We start from the raw sequence: 19,631 nt of genomic DNA, 5'->3' as shown, positions 1-19,631 counted from the left end.
GTTTAACCGGTTTGACGGTTCGAGTTCTTTATTTTTTCTTTCTATTAATTCTATATAACTTTGTGTATATTTATCTCCCTTTGTGTCGAGAAAAGCAAAACAATCAGTGATACGTATCCTTCATTACTCATTCATGAATGGTTATTACTCTGTTAAATAGCATCCTCTACAGATTATATAAGTGTACATTCTTTTTGAGTTAGTGCGTCCTGCATATTATACTATTATATACTCCCTCCGTCCCATTACAAGTGTCCACTTACTTTTTGCACACAGTTTTAGGAAATCCCACTAACTTCATTCTCCACCAATTAGAAATCTTCTCTCTCCAGAATAACATCTTCTCATTGGTTGAAACACAAAGTGGACACTTGAAATGGGACATTCCAAAATAGAAATGTGGACACTTGTGGTGGGACGGAGGTAGTACATCCTTTATAAATAATATGCATCTATTTACTATACTTAAAAGCAAAGCTAAACGTGTTCTCATATGCTATGTACGTACAAATATGTTTGTTCTGTAAAGTATATAGCTGCTTGCAAAGTATATCAAATAAAAGAGAAATGAGACTGTTGATTTGATCACACATATATGTCCCGGTTGATAAACAAAGCACTAATTAACATGTATAGCTGCAACTTGCAACCTATATTTTGATAAAAATAATACATACACCCGTGATAAAAATTGGACATATGATTAATATAATAAAAATTAATAATTAATGACTTTTTCTTAAATATTATAGATGATATATAATATTGTAATATAATCCGGTCCGGTCCGGTTCAAACGGTCGGTGGCCTAATAAAACTGTAAACCGGACCAGATTTCGCGGTTTAGCGATTATCAAACCGGCGGTCGGCCATCCAATATTCAATACTGGACCGGACCAACTTAATCGGTACGGTCCGGCCGGTTTTCGCGGTTTGACGGTTTTGTGAACACTCCTAGTTTTCTAACGGAAATTAGCAATTTCAATTTGAAGGGTGACAGTTTTAGACGCTGGAAAGAATTGAATGAGAAAATTTTCAACCATCGTATCCCAACTAGTAATATCTCCTTCAGGTAACGAGTTCAACCATTCCCTAGCTTCATCTTTTAATGACCATGGGAAGAGACGAAGATAAATAATATTACTTTCCACATTATTAATGTTAAACAGATTACAAATATCTTTAAAATTCCGAATGTGGGCATTAGCATCTTCCTTCTCCGTACCGCTAAATTGATTATCTATAAGCAAATGAAAAATAGGACCCTTAATATCAAAATTTTATTTTATTTCGGGCTGAGTAATAGCATGACCTAATCCTTCCCGACCAGCTTTCATTAACGCTTCCATTGAATCAGTCATTTTAATTTCTGAACCAAAAAGAGATCCCAAATTAGAATCAAGACTAGACGGGGGCTAGATAATGAATCATCATTAGAAGTAGTTCCTTCTTGGAAATCTAATTTCTTAACAATTTTCGAATCCTTAGAAAGTTTAAATAATATATCAGGATTTGACAACGTTCTTTGTAAGACTGGTTTCTTGGCCCGAGTAATCATGTGATCTAAAATCATGAAAAGAAATATTTTAGGAGAAAATCTTTTAAGCCTTAAGGTTTATATTAATATTTAAGAAATATCTTAGTATATTATTGAATTTTAAATAAATAAATATAATAAATATTAATAACATAATTAATAATATAAATATTAAATAACAACTTTTATCGCATAACAATGAATAATCAAACATACACGGCCTATTGAATCTTCCAATACTTAAGTGACCCGTCAACGTCTAGGTTCGAGCAGGAGCCTTTAAATCGGAACCCCAGCAACCATCCCCTAAAGTAAGACAGTCATCACCCATTTTCAAGAAATATCAATAACCAAAGTATATCTAACTTCCGTATTTACCGTGTTACACTTCCCCGGCAGCGGCGCCAAAAAGTTGATGTGCAAAAGTGTGTAGTGCTTAATTTGCCTTTCAAACTTTTAAATTTATATAACCTTTATTATTACACTTTTAACACCCTAACGAGCAACAAAACCCGATCAGAGGTAGTATTTTAGGTTATCGTCACAAGGAAGTGCTAGGTATGGATAAGAGTTGTTTTATTATTTAATTCTTATTAAAGAACTAAAGATATATTTTTATGTCTTTTATGGGATAGATTTATCTCTTAGGAAAGAGTTTGCTTTTAAAGATAAACAAATTAAAATAAGGAATTAAAGATTCAAAATAAAATAAAATACAAGTAAAGATACAAGTGAAGATACAAGTGATTACATGGACAACCAATTCATACGGGAATCATATTAGATAAGTTTCATAACTTATATTAACACAAATCAAGATAATAATCATAGACCAATTATTATCCCTAAGCAGGTTAAGACAAGTGTTGCATATTAATTAATAAGTAGGACTTAAAGCATATGCTAGATATGTGATGTGCATAACTAACATCTTAATTCTTCATGTTCAATTCAATTACATTATACATACCAATCTTGTGATGAGGATCAATATGCATATAGACTGATAAATTATATAAGCTATTAAACACCAAGTAGATCAACTCAAGTTACTAGCTGAAAGTCAATTACTACTAAGTTTTCATGCAATCATTAATTAAACAAATCCAAACGAAGGTTCTTCGATTAAGCCTAACAATATTAACTTCTATTATATAATCGTAACTTAAATCAAATAAGTTTATCACTATTAAGTTCTTTAACCTAGTTGCATGCAATTCAATTTAACAAGTTTGATGGACTAGATCTAAACAAGTAGCATGAATCGAATAATATATTTATCGGATCAAGGACTAATCAACCCTAAAATCATGTTATTTAATCATTAAGCATGACAAACAAGTATAGTTAAACAAAACAGACTCAAAGAAATTCAAATATCATTACAGAAACTCAACCATACAGATCTAGAAAAGAACCAGAAATTGCACAGAATAAAGCACGAAGTCGGCGGCTTCCTTCACTCCAAGCCGGCGGCTTGAAGGTGAAGCCGGCGGCTTCATCTATGAAGTTTAACTTTTCATCCACATAATCACTATGAACGTTTAGTTCATAATAAAAGACGAACAGAAACGAATACTGTAAATAAAATAGACAAAGCAATAAAATAAGGATAGAATCATACCTCAAAAAGAAGGTAGATGTAAAAAGACTTGAATTAAATCTTGAATCTTGATTAAAAAAAAGTAAATTTAACCTAAGGGTTTAGAGAAAACCCCAGAAAATACCTAACAAAATCTGGAAAAACTACCTACTTCTGAACATATGAAAACTGAGACCAGAGGCCTTAATTTATAGATTTCTGGGGCGGTGGCCAAGCCGGCGGCTTCAGTGGGAAGCCGGCAGCTTGCTTTGAGTCGGTGACCCCTCGTGCAAGTTAAACTTTATCCACAAGCTAAATCTTTGTAACCGTCATACTGAAGCCGGCGGCTTCAGGCCAGGCCGGCGGCCTCACTTGATTCACCAAATCTTTCTGATTTTATCTTGATTTTGTTTCCATTTTTACTTGAACTTGGTTGATAAGTTGAGAAACCGTGTCAACCAGGCCGGCGTCTTCATTGGGAAGCCGGCGGCTTCCTGTACCTTTTTCTTGATCAAAAAATTCTTTCGATTTTTATCGATTCTGGAACATTCTGTACTTTCAGCTCCAAGCCGGCGGCTTCATCATCACTACGCCGGCGGCTTCATCTAGCCACTTTGCAATTTTCTTTGTTTTTGATCCTGTTTAATACATAACTTTGACATAATCATTAAAAATATCTTTTTTCCATTTTTACACATTTTAGTGTGTTTTGGCATCAAAATGACTCAAAAATACTAAGATAACTCCTCAAAATGTTACCAAAAAACTGTATAATTTTGGAGTTATCAACTGCACCGAAAATAACGGATACGATAGATAACGGAACTCCATGTCGACTAACTATTTCTTTCAAGTACAATTCTGCCAAAGTACTCAACTAGGCTGTCTCTTTTGTTGCTAAGAAATGTGCACTCTTCGTCAGTCGATCAACAATTACCCATATCATATCATTACCTCTCTGAGATCTATTTAATTTGGTTACAAAATCCATCATAATATGATCCCATTTCCACTCTGGAATTTTCAACTGCTGTAACGAACCATAGGGTTTCTGATGTTCAGCTTTAACCTGAGCACAAATATGAGATTTTTCTACCAATTGAGTAACATCTTTCTTCATTGTTGGCCAACAATACATCGGTTTTAAGTCGTTATATATCTTGGTACTACCCGGAGGGACAGTCAACCTCGATTTGTGCGCTTCATTTAAGATTAGTTTCCTTAAATCTCCAAGCATAGGCACCCAAATTCGGTTCTTAAACGTCTTAAGTCCACGGGAATCTTCAGTCAATTGGTCTTTAATTTTAGTCATCAGTTCAGTTTTTAAGTTCTCCTCTAATAAAGCTCAGGCTTGAACTTGTCTTATCTGTTCAATAAAGTCTGAAACTATTTTAGTTCTCATAAATTTCACGGTCTCCACAGTTTTCTTACGATTTAAAGCATTGGAAACAACATTTGCTTTGCCCGGGTGATATTTTATTTCACAATCATAGTCTTTTATAAGCTCAATCCACCATCGATGTTGCATATTCAGTTCTTTCTGCGTGAAAAATACTGGAGGCTCTTATGGTCTGTACATATCACACACTTTGTTCCGTATAAGTAGTGTCTCCATAACTTCAACTCAAATACTACTGCAGCCATTTCTAAATCGTGAACCGGATAGTTACGTTAGTGTGTCTTTAACTGACAAGAAGCGTACGCCATAACTTTATCCCTCTTCATCAGTACACACCCCAACCCGGCTATTGACGCATCACAATAAACCATGAAGTCATCTGAACCCTCTCGTAACGCTAACACTGGAGCTTGACACAACAACTTTTTCAAAGTCGGAAAGGCCTGTTCCTGTTGGTCACCCCATCGAAAACTTACATCTTTTCTGGTCAATTTAGTCAACGAACCCGCTATTTTAGAAAAATCTTTTATAAACCGGCGATAATAACCCGCAAGACCCAAGAAACTCTTAACTTCTGTCGGCGTCTTCGGCAAATTCCAACCCATTACCGCTTCTAGTTTCGACGGATCCACTTTAATACCTGCCTCACAGATAACATTACCTAGAAACTGCACCTCTCGAAGCCAAAACTCACACTTCGAGAACTTAGTGTATAACTGCTCTTTCTTTAACAACTCTTACACCAATCGAAGATGGGTTGCATGATCAACCTCTGTCTTTGAATACACCAATATATTATCGATAAACACAATAACAAACTGATCTAAATACAGTTTACAAACCCTCTTCATCAGATCCATGAAAACTGTTGGAGCATTCATCGAGCCAAATGGCATAACTAAGAACTCGTAATGCCCATATCTCATTCTGAATGATGTGTTCGGTATATCTGATTCTGCAACCCGAACCTGATGATACTCGAATCTAAGATCTGTTTTTGGAAAGTACGACGCACCCTGAAGCTGGTCAAACAGATCATCGATTCTAGTCAACGGATACTTATTCTTAACCGTTCTTTTATTTAATTCTCGATAATCTATACACATTCTCAGAGTACCGTCTTTCTTCTTTACAAACAACACCGACGCACCCCACGGCGAGGAACTCGGTCTTATAAATCCTCTGTCTAATAATTTTTGTATCTGTGACATCATCTCTCTGATTTCAGAAGGTGCTAACCTATAAGAAGCCTTAACTACTGGAGTTATTCCCGGAACCAACTCAATCTTATACTCTACTTCTCTTACCGGCGGCAACCCCGGTAACTCATCAGGAAATACCTTAGGAAATTTCGAAACCAGCGGAATATCTGTAACAGATCTCTTCTCTATCTTAGCATCAATAACATAAGCCGTAGAAGATTTACACCCCTTAGAAAGTGACTTTCTCGCCTTCATCATTGAAATCAATGGAAAACTGAACCCACTTCATTCCCCTCGGGCCACAATACGGGTTCCATCAGTCAAATGGAAGGTCACTATCTTCTTATCACACTTAATTTGGACCTTATGTAGGCTCATCCAGTTCATCCCTAACACTATGTCAAAACTAAGGATAGGCAACACTAAACAGGACATAGCAAGTAGTCTATCATCAATTTCTATACTAGCTCGAGACATATATGTGGTGGCTAGAACCGTCTTATCATCAGCTACCTCTACTCTAACAGGCTCAGGTAGCACAGTAGTAGGTAACCTAAGCTTAGTACAGAAATCTATAGACATAAACGTCCTATTTGCGCCTGAATCAAATAATACTCTCGCAGGTATTGAGTTGATCAAGAACATACCGGTTATGATGTCATCGGTATTGGTAGCGGCCTCCACTATCATCTGAAAGGCCCTTGCTTCTGCAGTCGGTGGGTTCTTTCTCTTCATTCCACTAGAGGCTGTGGAACCCCCGACAAATGCCGAACGCTCCCCTGACCCTGCCCCAGAACTTGCACCCTTTGACGCCTGACAACTTGCTGAATGATGACCCGACTGATGAAAACTCCAACAGACATTTTCCCTGAAGGAATACCCCTGAGACTCATGACCTACTATACCACATCTCAAACATCTTCTCGTTGCCTCAGAACACTGCCCACTGTGAGAAGACTTACAACCTTTACACCATTCTCTCTTTCCCGAAATAGACCATGTTGCTTGATTACCTTTACCCTTTTGTCTAAATCCAAATGATTTCTTAGACCTCAAGCTTGACTGACTGGTAGCTTGACTACCCTGCGGTACCACATTCCCTATATTCATACCCCTCGCTGCTCTAACATCACTTTCTATCATCTTTGCCATCAAAAAAGCCTGAGATAATGTCGGCGTTGACCTCACAAAGGTCCTGTATTCCGGCAAGATCATGTTCACAAAATGCTGGATACTGGATTGTTCATCTTGCACCCATTGTTGCACAAACCTTAACTTATCCACATATTTTTCAATTACCTCATCAATAGACATCTGAGGTGTCATCCACATTTCTAGGAACTCTATCTTAATTATGTTCATGTTAAACACATTGCAGTACTATTCACATATCTTCGCGTAAAACTACTCCCAGGTGATCATCCTGACCTGTTCTAGAGGAACACTAGCTATCACATAATCCCACCACACCATAGCTCCGTCTTTTAACAACCTTCTCGCATAAGTCATCTTCAGTTCTAGTTAACACTGACATGCATCGAATGCCTTTTCGACCTCCCGCAACCAAGTAAGAGTCGTGGTTGGGTCAGAACTTCCCGAGTAAGGAGAAGGTCCACAATCTCAAAATTTTTTGAAAGTACATCTTTTTGGTGGCTGGTATTGTTGTTGGAACTGTTGTTGTGGAATTGGTTGTTGATATACGGGTGGCTGAACTTGATTCATCATGATTGGATTTGGGTACTGGTAGTTAAACTGTGGTGGCGTGATGTATTTAGGGAATTGATTCTATAATGGGTATTGGTACTGGTGTATTTGTGGTATGATGTGCGACTGAGCAGTGGCAAAACCGATGGTGTGTCCTCATTAACCGACTATCTGGCTAACTCAAGCTCAGCAACCTTTTCCTGAGCTTCTTTAAGCTTACCTTCCAACTCATGCACATATTCAGCCTGGTAAACCTCCACCTCATCCTCATCATCTGGAGTACTGAATGTTCCAGGGTGGATCGGGTTCACAGCGTTCGCAACTCTGTTATTATCTGCCATCTGTGCTACAAAACACTCGTACAAAAGCTTAGTGGATAACTGTTAGTTTACTAACAAGCGCAACGTCCTGCATTCACTTAGCCCCACCCCACGGACATGAATGACTTAACTCGGGGTTTAGGAACAAATACGCGCACGTACTTGCTGCTAAACCACGCTCTGATACCAACTTGTAACACCCTGATTTGATTTTTTATCACAGCGGAAGTGCATTTAATTACCAAATTATTCATATTTAACGTTTACATAAAATTGTTTACAAACCACTTTATACAACAACGGTGTTACGTGAAAACATCATTAAATTAGAAAACATCAGCTAATAGTCAAACATGTCTTCAACCCGTCCGCATCACCCGTACTAATCAGCAGTACCTAAACCGGCAAGGGGTGAAAATGTGGAAAATTAGCACAACTGCTAAGTGAATGGATACTATCTAACAGACTAAGCATAAGTAACTGAACATGCAATGTAACGACCCGGCTTTTTCGACTTGCTTTTGTGCCTTGTGTTTTAGCGAAACTGCGTATTTGTGCGTACTGTGCTACTTTATACTCTGGAACCTTTATATACATGGCTTACTTACATTTATATGTTAAAATGTGCCTTAGAGTACGTAGGATACTTAACTTGATCACCGGATGCTTTGTGACTGTTAGTGTCACTTAACGTTTCGAATAAACCGCGAACTGCGCACACGTTTAACTTTTGTCGTAATCGGAATATTATGTCTACGAAATATTAATTATTATTTTATAATAATAATTACTTGGGTTTATGGATGCTTAATTATGCGTAGTAATTTAATTATGCTTACTAGTTAGTCTTGTTGGACTTTCTACCTTGTTGGACTTAAGCTCACCCTACTCTAGCTAGTAGCCCATTTATTTAGCCCACTTATTAATTACTAGTGACCCAATAATAAGTAAGACAAATGCCCATTTATTAGAGGGAACATGCTAGCATTTATGTCAAGTATTATCCTTAATGTTGCATGGGATCCCAACATAAGCACCAACTTTAGACAACCATTAACCAAAAAGAAAATTTTTGTCCCCCTTGTCCCCCCTCCAAATTTTCGGCCAACTCACCCCTCCCCTCCCTCATTCACCTATAAATACCACCCTTATTCCATCCATTTAACACTTGCTCTCATTTGTATTTCACACACTCACTCTCTAATTCTCTCTAAGTTCTTTCTCTCTCTAAAAGTGTAAGTAATTAAATTTTTCTTCTTCTTCTTCTTCCCTCATCTTACACGAAATCATCATCATCATTTAAAGGTCTTGCTTTTTAGCTTTGATCTTGATTACATCTTGTAGATTCAAGCATGAATCCTTCAAGAACATGGAAGATTCAAGCTTTCTAGCTTTGAATCTTCACCCACTTTGTAGATCTATATCTTTTAACTTTAAATCTTGTTATTTTGTTATAAAGATTCAAACTTGTGTTTGTAATCTTCAAGTAACTTAAAGATCCAAGCTTTATGCTTCAAGATCTTCAAGAACAATCAAGATGCAAGCTTTCTAGCTTGGATCTTCATATCTTTTGGTGGATCTAAGTTTTCTAACTTATGATCTCATTATTTTGTTATAAAGATCAAAACTTGTGTTTATGGTCTTCATGTAACTTAAAGATCCAAGCTTTATGCTTCAAGATCTTCAAGAACACTAAAGGTTCAAGCTTTATAGCTTTGTGACCTTATAACTTGTGTGAAAGGGATCCAAGCTCTCTAGCTTAGGGTTTCATCACCTCATTTGACTTAGATTATTTTTATACTTGTTTGATTGATGTAAAGTTTGTAGCTTTAGTTGTAAATGTAACTTGTAATTGTGTTAAGACTAAGGATATTATGTAACCTTGGTTCATCATCCATCTAAGACTCTTAAATGAGTTGTGTTCTTACTTGGTCTTAACATATTGTGCGTTGATGGTAAAATCTTAGTCAAGGTGATGCTAACCCATCAACGAGTTGTACACTGGAAGCTACAAGCATCAAGGATGAGAACCGTGATGAGCATCAAGCACTAAGAACCCCACTGGAGCACCTTACCTACTGTTTTTTGTATCTGATCCGGCCACCTGGGCTACTGAAAATTTAATTTTTAGTTATTTCGGTTCGAGTAGATGATTTTCTGTTTAGGCCTCGTCTTAATCCGAGCTACGGTTTAGGATTTACGGCCCTCCGAAAGTCACTACACCCTTGTAACGTTGTGCTGAAATTTCTGACCTACTCGCACTTAAACCGTCGCCACGGTCAAACGAAGATGAGTTAGGTTCTGAAAATTGGTCAGCGGTTAGAGGAATCATATACGGAGCCATAGCCACTAACTACGCGTCTTTTTGATTTACGTAGAGGTTGTAACAGCTGACCGAAGTCATCCTATTGTTTCGATCTCTATTCTTGTCAAACTTACTTAGCTTTTATGATGATGAATGATGATGATGCTGACACTTAAACTTATTTTATGCACTATTAAAACTTATGAAGATAACCTACTGACCTAGTAACCTTTGATTTAGGTTGACGACCTTTCGGACCGACTTACTACTTGCGTACTTTCATTATCGACTTTACCGCTTTTATCACTGTAAGTTATAGCTTCCCTTTTTACTTATACTATTTTTGGGACTGAGAATACATGCGCTTTTTATGTTTTACTTACTTGAAACGAGTACTTAAACTTTACATATGTGTGGGTTATATAACGGCATAAAGATTCCCCTTAGCACAGTAACGTTTAATCATTGGTTTTTGAACCGGTGAACGCGAATATTAGATATGGATCCATAGGGTTTGACATCCCCACTAGGGCTAGTCGCGCTAGCATTTAACGGGTGTTTAATACTTCGAGGACATACGCACTCGCCAGTTGTACTTTTAGGAGGTGACATTTATATTTATGTTAAGTCTAGTTACCATGTGCCCAAGGTTAAACATATACTTTTCATACTGTTTTGAAACATTGAAATCTATTACATTTCTGTTACAGACAAACTATAGCTCACCAACATTCGTGTTGACTTTTTAAGCATGTATTTCTCAGGTGCTTAGACGTTGTTGCTTCCGCTGTTAGACTTGCTGTCTAGGTGTTAAACTTGCTGTTAAGGACCTGCTGTGCTAGAATTCCGCTGCATTACTTAGAGATGTCTCAATCATGGAACTTTTCTTTTGCATTCGTAGTTTATGTTATTTTCAAATAATGACTTTGTATCGACCTTTGTGCCACGTTATCTTTTGTAAACACTATCATTTATGAATGCAAAACTGGTTTTCAAATAGCATGTAGTATCCGACCGTGTAAAGATCCTGTTGTTGACGAATCATACACGATGGTTTTGTACGGGGCGTCACATTTGGTATCAGAGCCAGGTTGTAGGGAATTAGGTTGCATTAGTGAGTCTAGACCAGACCAAGTAGGATACACTAATAGGACTAATCTACAACTTGCTAGTTTACTTGTGATGTTAAAGCGAAGGGGTACAAAATACTATTAATTTTTACAAGGAAATACTATTAAATACGATACAATTTTACACAAGATATTTATTTATTTATAGAATGGATATACCTAAACCTTGCTACAACACTTATAGGCAGTGTACCTAATCGTACAGTAGTATAGTTTTTAGTAAGTCCGGTTCGTTCCACAGGGAGCTAGCCAAGTTTAACGCTATATTTTTAAAACTATATTTGTAAAAATATAAATATAAATATAAGTAGTATTATTATTATAAAAGGGGGTTTTTACCGTTTAATGACCGGTTTGTCGATTTTAAAACTTTAGTCACAGTTAAAACCTAATGTAAAATATTAAAAATAAATATAACTTAATTTAAAGCGTAAAGTAAATAACGATAATGAAATTGCGATAAATAAAAGTGTGATAAAATAAAATTGCGATAATTAAAAAGTACGATAATTAAAAGTTCAATTAAATAAAATGACAGTAAATAAAATGCGATAATTAAAAGTGCAATTAAATATGAAATAAAGGATTATGCTTATTTAAACTTTCGTAATTATGATGTTTGACGTGTTGATTTTAGTTTATTCACATGGGTTAATTGTCCTTTGTCCTGGATTATTCAATATGTCAGTCTGGTTTTTGTCCATAACAGTCCATCAGTCATAAATATAAAGTGCGAGTGTCCTCGTCAAATTATCCTTATATCCGATGTAGTGACCCGTCCTAATCTACCTGGATGAAGTCATCAACATCTGGTCCCATTGCGAGGTACTGACCTAAATATGGCACGTACGACTTCATATAATATCTTTAGAATGATCAAATGCACAGCGGAAGATTTCTTTCATACCTGAGAATAAACATGCTTAAAAGTGTCAACCAAAAGGTTGGTGAGTTCATAAGTTTATCATAAAACAATAAAATTCATCATTTTGATAGACCACAAGATTTCCGTTTATAAATATATGTACACTCGCAAGTGTATAAAAGTATTCTATAAGCTGTAGGCACCCGGTAACAAGCCTTAACATTCATGTTTTACCCTCTGAAGTACACCAGATCAGGTGTGTTTAAAATAACCTCGAAGTACTAAAGCATCCCATAGTCAGGATGGGGTTTGTCAGGCCCAATAGATCTATCTTTAGGATTCGCGCCTACCGTACATAGACAAGTAGTTTAATGTTACCAAGCTAAGGGTATATTTCTGGTTTAAACCCACATAGAATTAGTTTTAGTACTTGTGCCTATTTCGTAAAACATTTATAAAACAACGCATGTATTCTCAGCCCAAAAATATATATTGCAAAAGCAATTAAAAAGGGAGCAAATGAAACTCACTATACAATATTTTGTAGTAAAAATATTCATACGACGGAACTGAACAATGCAAGGTTGGCCTCGGATTCATGAACCTATATAAGTTGCATATAAATTAACACGTATCTCATTTAATCAACTAATTTTACTTATATCTTATCATTTATTAAAATTAATATCTTTAAATATAATTATACTTATAATAAATATATGATATATAATTTAATTAAAGTTTTATCAATATAAATGGTAATATATTAGTTAAAAACATATTAGTATGTAATATTAGTTGATTTGTAATATATTTTTATATAGATAGCATTTGTTTGTTAAAAATAATAATTATAATAATACTATAATAATAATAGTAATGACAATAATAAAATGATAATACTTTTAATAATAATAATACTAATGATAAAATGTTATATGTTAATAATGATAATAATAATAATAATAATAAAAGTGATAATAATAGTAATAATAATAATAACAATGTTAGTAATGATAAATAAAAATAATAATACTTATAATGATAATGAAAATGATAATTTTAATAAGGATACTTTTGTTAATAATAATAATTTCAAAAATGATAATTTTTTAGGATAATAATAATAATAATAATAATAATAATAATAATAATAATAATAATAATAATAATAATAATAAATAGATAAATAACTACCTTAAGGAAGTAGCCCTAAAAATAATGCCCAAGTTCTGGTTTGAACCCGTGACGTCCCGCTAACCCGATAATATCCTTAACCATTGAGCTACTAACTCGATCTTGGTTAAACCCCATATTTATTTTATTTAACCCATCTTTCCAACCTTAACTATATTTCTAAAAAAAAAATGTCGCCTCCAAGTCTCAAACCCTTGACCTCTGGTTCCCATATCACACATTTAACCATCCAAGCTATCACTCTTTTTCTTTTATTAACCTAGATTAACAGTTATAAACCCATTTATCTATCAGTTCCTCTTCCTCTTCCTCTAAAATTCGGCCCAACAGCAACTTATGGCCCAACTAGTAAAATCAAAGACACATACTGTAAACTCATTCAAATAAGATTGTGGCCTGCAGCCCAAACGAATAACATCAACAAATAATTACTTATTTGGATGGAATGTAATTGAATGATGGTTATAGGATCCCACGTGTTATAGCACTAACACAAGAAAGTTTAATTAATTATGGATCACTTTACTTGCAATTAAATTATTAATCACTTTTCTTGATTCACCAAACAAGTCCACGTGATTTTTGAGAAAGAATAGTTGTAACGGGCTGTTGCTTCGACAGATGCAGAAAAAAAGACTAATAGCAGCAAAACGAGTAGTAACATGTTTGTGTGATGGGTTTGAATCGAGAGAGAAAAAGATTGTAACAATCATGGTTTGATGATGACCGAAACAAACAGGAATAGGAAAAACATGAGGTAATATCAGGTGGTTTGCAGGTTTTAGGGGTGTATTCGATGGTGGTTTTCATGGTTTAAACAGAAAAATAAAACAGCTGCAGTAGCAGTTTTATGGTGAATCGATGGTGGTGTTAAAGTGGGTTTAATGAAGGTGGTGGAGCTGGTGTTGTGACTGGTTGAAAAGGGTGATGAGGTGTTCATGGTAGATGATGTCCGGTGATGGGTTTGGGGTGGAGTGATGGTGGTCCGGTTAGTAAGCAATCAACGAAGGTGTGTGCAGGTGTGTGTTATTGAATGGGTCTCGGTCTGATCGAGATACAAAAATAGAATAAGCAGGGGGTGATTCTCGATCGTAAACATGAGAGAGAGGAAAGAGCGAGGTTGAAGGTGATAGTTGTATGGTCGTGATAGATAACCGAAACAGAAAAAATTGTGCAGCAGTTTTGTAGTTGCAATCGATGGTGATAATCTAAACTATTAACAAGTAGATGGGTCATTGATGATGGTTTTGATGAAGGTGGTTTGGTTATGGTGTCCTGGTGTTAAGGTGACATGGTGGTGGCGGTCTAGTGCAACATCATCAAGAAACAAGTGGGTTTATGGGTTTAATTAAAATGATTGTGGTTTAACGAAAAGAGATGGTTACAGCGTATTAATGGTGATACGATTGCAATAGAAAGAACAAGGAGAAAATATATGGATTTAAGGGGTTCATTTATTGCTCGATATAAAACAGGTACCGAATCTAAACTAGATAAAAGCTCAAAGATCATTAGCAAGTTGCATATATGGACCCTCTCAGTTGCTTATTTTAATATTGTATTAAACTGATACGGAATATGTAAATACTAATTGTTATAATAATAATAATTAAAGTTGGAGTGGGTTAAATAGTACAAAGAATATCAAGTTGGACTAACTTTATGCACACAAAAATCAAGGATGGTCATTTTCATTTTTCAAGCATCTTGTCGTGTTTGTGCATAAAGTTAAATTATTAGTGGAAAGAAGGTTGAATGATTATGGTGACGGATGGTGGTGAAGGTGTTTTCATTCATTATGTTCTAGGACTCTTTATTCTAAATTTTAAAATTTGTTACGACCATCAAGAATCTTAAATTATAGATTAAAGGTAGTACCTTGTCGAGTACTAATCAATCACCTTAATTAAATAATGATAATAAAGGTACACCCACTACTTTGCTTCACATGTGAATGTCACGTTGATTACTCGAAGTGATGGTTAATAATGAATAATAAATATAATAATAAAAATAATATATTAAAAGAAAATGTGGGTATGTATAACAATAATTTCAGCCTCAAATGGACTCTATATCTGCCGACAGTTTTATCGCAGGTAATAGTTCGTATTTAACTTGTTTAATATCAATCGAAATAATGGATAAGTGCTACGATCATTTAATAAATGAATTCTAAATCATATACATATATATATATATATATATATATATATATATATATATATATATATATATATATATATATATATATATATATATATATATATATATATATATATATATATATATATATATATATATATATATATATATATATATATATATATATGCACACATATCTATTTACAATTAGTCGTTCGTGAATCGTCGAGAACCGTTGAAGGTCAAATGAATATATGAAACAGTTTAAAATTTTTGAGACTCAACCTAACAGACTTTTCTTATCGTCTCTAAAATACTAAATCGTATCGAGAGTTTGATTTAAAAATTAGTCGAAATTTTTCGGGTCATCACAGTACCTACCAGTTAAAGAAATTTCGTCCCGAAATTTGATCGAGGTCGTTATGGCTAACAATAAAAATGTTTTCATGACGATTATAAGTTGATAAATAGAATTTTATCACCGTTGAGTAACATGAATAAGACAATTCGATTACTCGAAGCGTACGAGTGAAGCTATCACAAAAGAGTGAAATAAAGAAGTAAAAATTTAGCTTTCGATGTAGTCAGGGTTAAATTTCCGGAATTCAAGGAATTTAAAAGAAAATCTTGGAAATCTATAAGATCTGATTCTTCGGGATTTAGGAAAATTAGGATCCCTTTAATTAAATGCGATGACCTGTCTCGATTGTTCAGTCGGATGTTTCCATTATAAATTTACCTCTTCCGTTTTATTATTCTCACAATTCCTACACTTCCTTTCTTAATCCATACTTTTAAATATTGTAAAAATGCTTAATCCGATACTGATCCTGGTCCTCCTTCTGGCAATCACTTCTGTCTTCCTCCTTTTTCATCTACCACCAGAGGAATCTGCTTTCTTCTACTTCGCCCTTGGGATTATAGTGTTTTTAATTCTCCTGTGTCTTTATGTTGCGATAAACATTGATATACACGGTTTGTAATTTATATGTTGTTATCGGGCATTATATTCTCCCTTATATTTCGAAGCTCTATGCTTTTTTTTTCTCTTCCCGACTTCAAGTCAAGCGAATATTGGTCCAGAATTTGTAGATATAGAGTTTCGAATGGTTATAATGTTCTAAGCAGGAAGGAACGTGATAGCACAATTTGATTTTCAAATTTATCAAAATTACAGAAGGTAGAACTATCAAGAATACATTTTCTTGATATGTTCAGAAGTTAAGTAGAATGATAGAGTTATGTAACATGGCACATGATGAAGTTATGTTATGTGAATCATCACGTCCCACTAGAAACTCAGCATGACTTACTGTAATATAATCACATTGGCCGGGCGTCATTATATTATACTAACCCATGCTTTAATTCCCAACACTTCTCCACAATTCATTCATAATTTATACTTAGATTTTACAGAAGTTTTCAATATAATGGAATATAGAAAACACGAAGAGGTAGATAATTTCGGACAAAAATATTTATGAAAATATCCTCAGAAATATCGAAGATATTTCTGAGGATATTTTAGAATTTCTAAGCTCGAAGGTTGATGAAGCAAAATTTTCCGTACGATTTTAACATGACTTCGGAGCAAGATATTCTCTATAGATTTCATCGGATCCAGAATTACCTGGATTCTTTGAATATAGGGTTTGGTCCTTGTATTTGTCCTTGGTCTCCTTCATGGTTAGCTCAATCCATTTTTTAGTACCAAATTTTCTATCGAGCGTTCCCTACACTCCATTCTTTATCATCAAACTCTTGGCCATTTAGGCAATCTATAATTTTACTATTTCCTCTGCATTTAATGCAGCCATATTTGAATTATCAGTTATCAATCCGAGGTGGTTTCAAGAGAATTGTGTTTTTAGATGATTAAACGCCGATGGTAATTATCAAGATACAAATGAGGTTTAAGATGAAATCAAGTGGCAAACTTGAAGAATTGTTTAGTTTCATATGTTATAATCAATATTTTAATTCATTTTAATTGTCCAACGTCCTCAGTTGATAATCCACAGTTAACAGTCTAATAATTCATATATATTGTTTAATATATAATATTCGAATTAATTAATACGTATCGTGACCCGTGTACATGTCTCAGACTCGATCACAACTCAAACTATATATATTATTGTAGAATCAACCTCAACCCTGTATAGCTAACTCTAGCATTACTTCATATAGAGTGTCTATGGTTATTCCAAATAATATATATAGATGCGTCGATATGATATGTCAAAACCTTGTATACGTGTCCCGGTATTTAAAGTGCGTAAAATAAATAACAGAAATTAAATGACGATAAATAAAATTGCGAGAATATAAATTGCGATAATTAAATTGCGATAAATAAAAAGTAATCAGTTAGCTAGGAACAATTAGCTAGGAACAGTTAGCGTGGATTCTTATAAAAAATTTTCTCGTAGTTAATTTGTTTGTTTCTAACAAATTTTATTTTGTCCAGTGTTTTCTTCATTATGCCACTTTTTGGATTCTGATAGGTCAAAATCCAAATATGAAATTGAATGAAAATGGTTATTCTATGGTGAACGGATACATATATCGGTGGTTGTAAATAGGATCGTAAATGACTATTGAATTAGATTTGGAAGAATGCACAGTGTACTTATTAATGTGAAATCTGAATATTCCTCGGGTATTACCTACCCGTTAAAATATTTTCAACATTAACAGTTTGTACAAAAGAATTTTTAATTACAATCTTTATGAAAATATACTTACATATATATTTTCTTCAGATTTAATCATGGATTTAATGAATTAATATGATATTAATCTCATTTGCTTTTCGATTTAAGCTAGAATAGCTAATCTCTAAAACTTTAGAGATTACATAATCGCCATGTTCCATGAAGATAAATGATATAGAACGATTCGTAGAACGAAAATTAATCGATGTAGAACAAGGTGTAAAACGAAGATTATGCTCGAGGTACAGAATGAGATGTTGAGGCATGGATTGTTGATGGTACTGGTGCTATTACTGATGGTACTGTTGGTGTCGGTGATGTTGCTGAAGCTGGTAAATTTTGCACCATATTCTCCCAATTGATTACTCGAGCGCGAAATTCGTTGACTTCTTCTATTATTCCGGGATGATTGTCGGTCGGAACGAGCGGATGAATAAGGTTCAGAATTTATAGATAGAATATAATCGTGTCGAACTACTCTAGAATTGAGGCTGAAAATGGTGTTTCGGATAGATTCGCCAGTAAGTGCTTCAGGTTCTTCGCCAAGAGGGCAATTTGGTTGGTGGAAAGGATCGCCTTCTTCGTGCCTCCATTGATTAAGTCGACTACGAACCCATCCTCAATTCATCCAGAATATATGATAGCTAAATGGTTGATCCATTCCGGTTATACTGCTTTCGGAGCTCGAGTGAAAATCCATGTCGGAATACATGTCGGAATAACTATCGGAATAGCTATCGAAATCTGAGGGACTCGAACTGGTTGAGGGATTCATCTCGTACGATCAGATAAAGGATTTTGATAAGAAATAGATTATAGGATGTAGATTAGTACCCTGTAATACATAATTTACATATGCATATATAATACTAAAATCCCATAAGTTACAGAGGAACCTACGTAAGCTGTCAGGTAAAGGTAACAATAACATATACGCTAAGATATGAATTTGTCTATACACTGTCTATGCAATGGAGGCAGTAAGACGTGTCTAGACTTTAAGGATGATAAGCAAAAAAAAATTCGACACTAAATGATAAGCAAAACTTTTGACATGCAGACACAGTCGAAGTCCAGACTCACTAATGCATCTTAACAACTATCAGTTAGACACACTAATGCAAGACCTGGTTCACTAAGACCACCGCTCAGATACCACCTGTAGTGACCCGTCCTAATCCATCTGGACGAAGTCATCAACATCTGGTCCCATTGCGAGGTACTGACCTAAATATGCCACGTACGACTTCATATAATATCTTTAGAATGAGCAAATGCACAGCGGAAGATTTCTTTCATACCTGAGAATAAACATGCTTAAAAGTGTCAACCAAAAGGTTGGTGAGTTCATAAGTTTATCATAAAACAATAAAATTCATCATTTTGATAGACCACAAGATTTTCGTTTATAAATATATGTACACTCGCAAATGTATAAAAGTATTCTATAAGCTGTAGGCACCCGGTAACAAGCCTTAACGTTCATGTTTTACCCTCTGAAGTACACCAGATCAGGTGTGTTTAA

This window comes from Rutidosis leptorrhynchoides, chromosome 1 (genome assembly GCF_046630445.1).
Source record: "Rutidosis leptorrhynchoides isolate AG116_Rl617_1_P2 chromosome 1, CSIRO_AGI_Rlap_v1, whole genome shotgun sequence".
Classification (NCBI taxonomy): domain Eukaryota; kingdom Viridiplantae; phylum Streptophyta; class Magnoliopsida; order Asterales; family Asteraceae; genus Rutidosis; species Rutidosis leptorrhynchoides.
The sequence above is the reverse complement of the archived record's forward strand: the minus strand, read 5'-3'. Positions refer to the sequence as shown.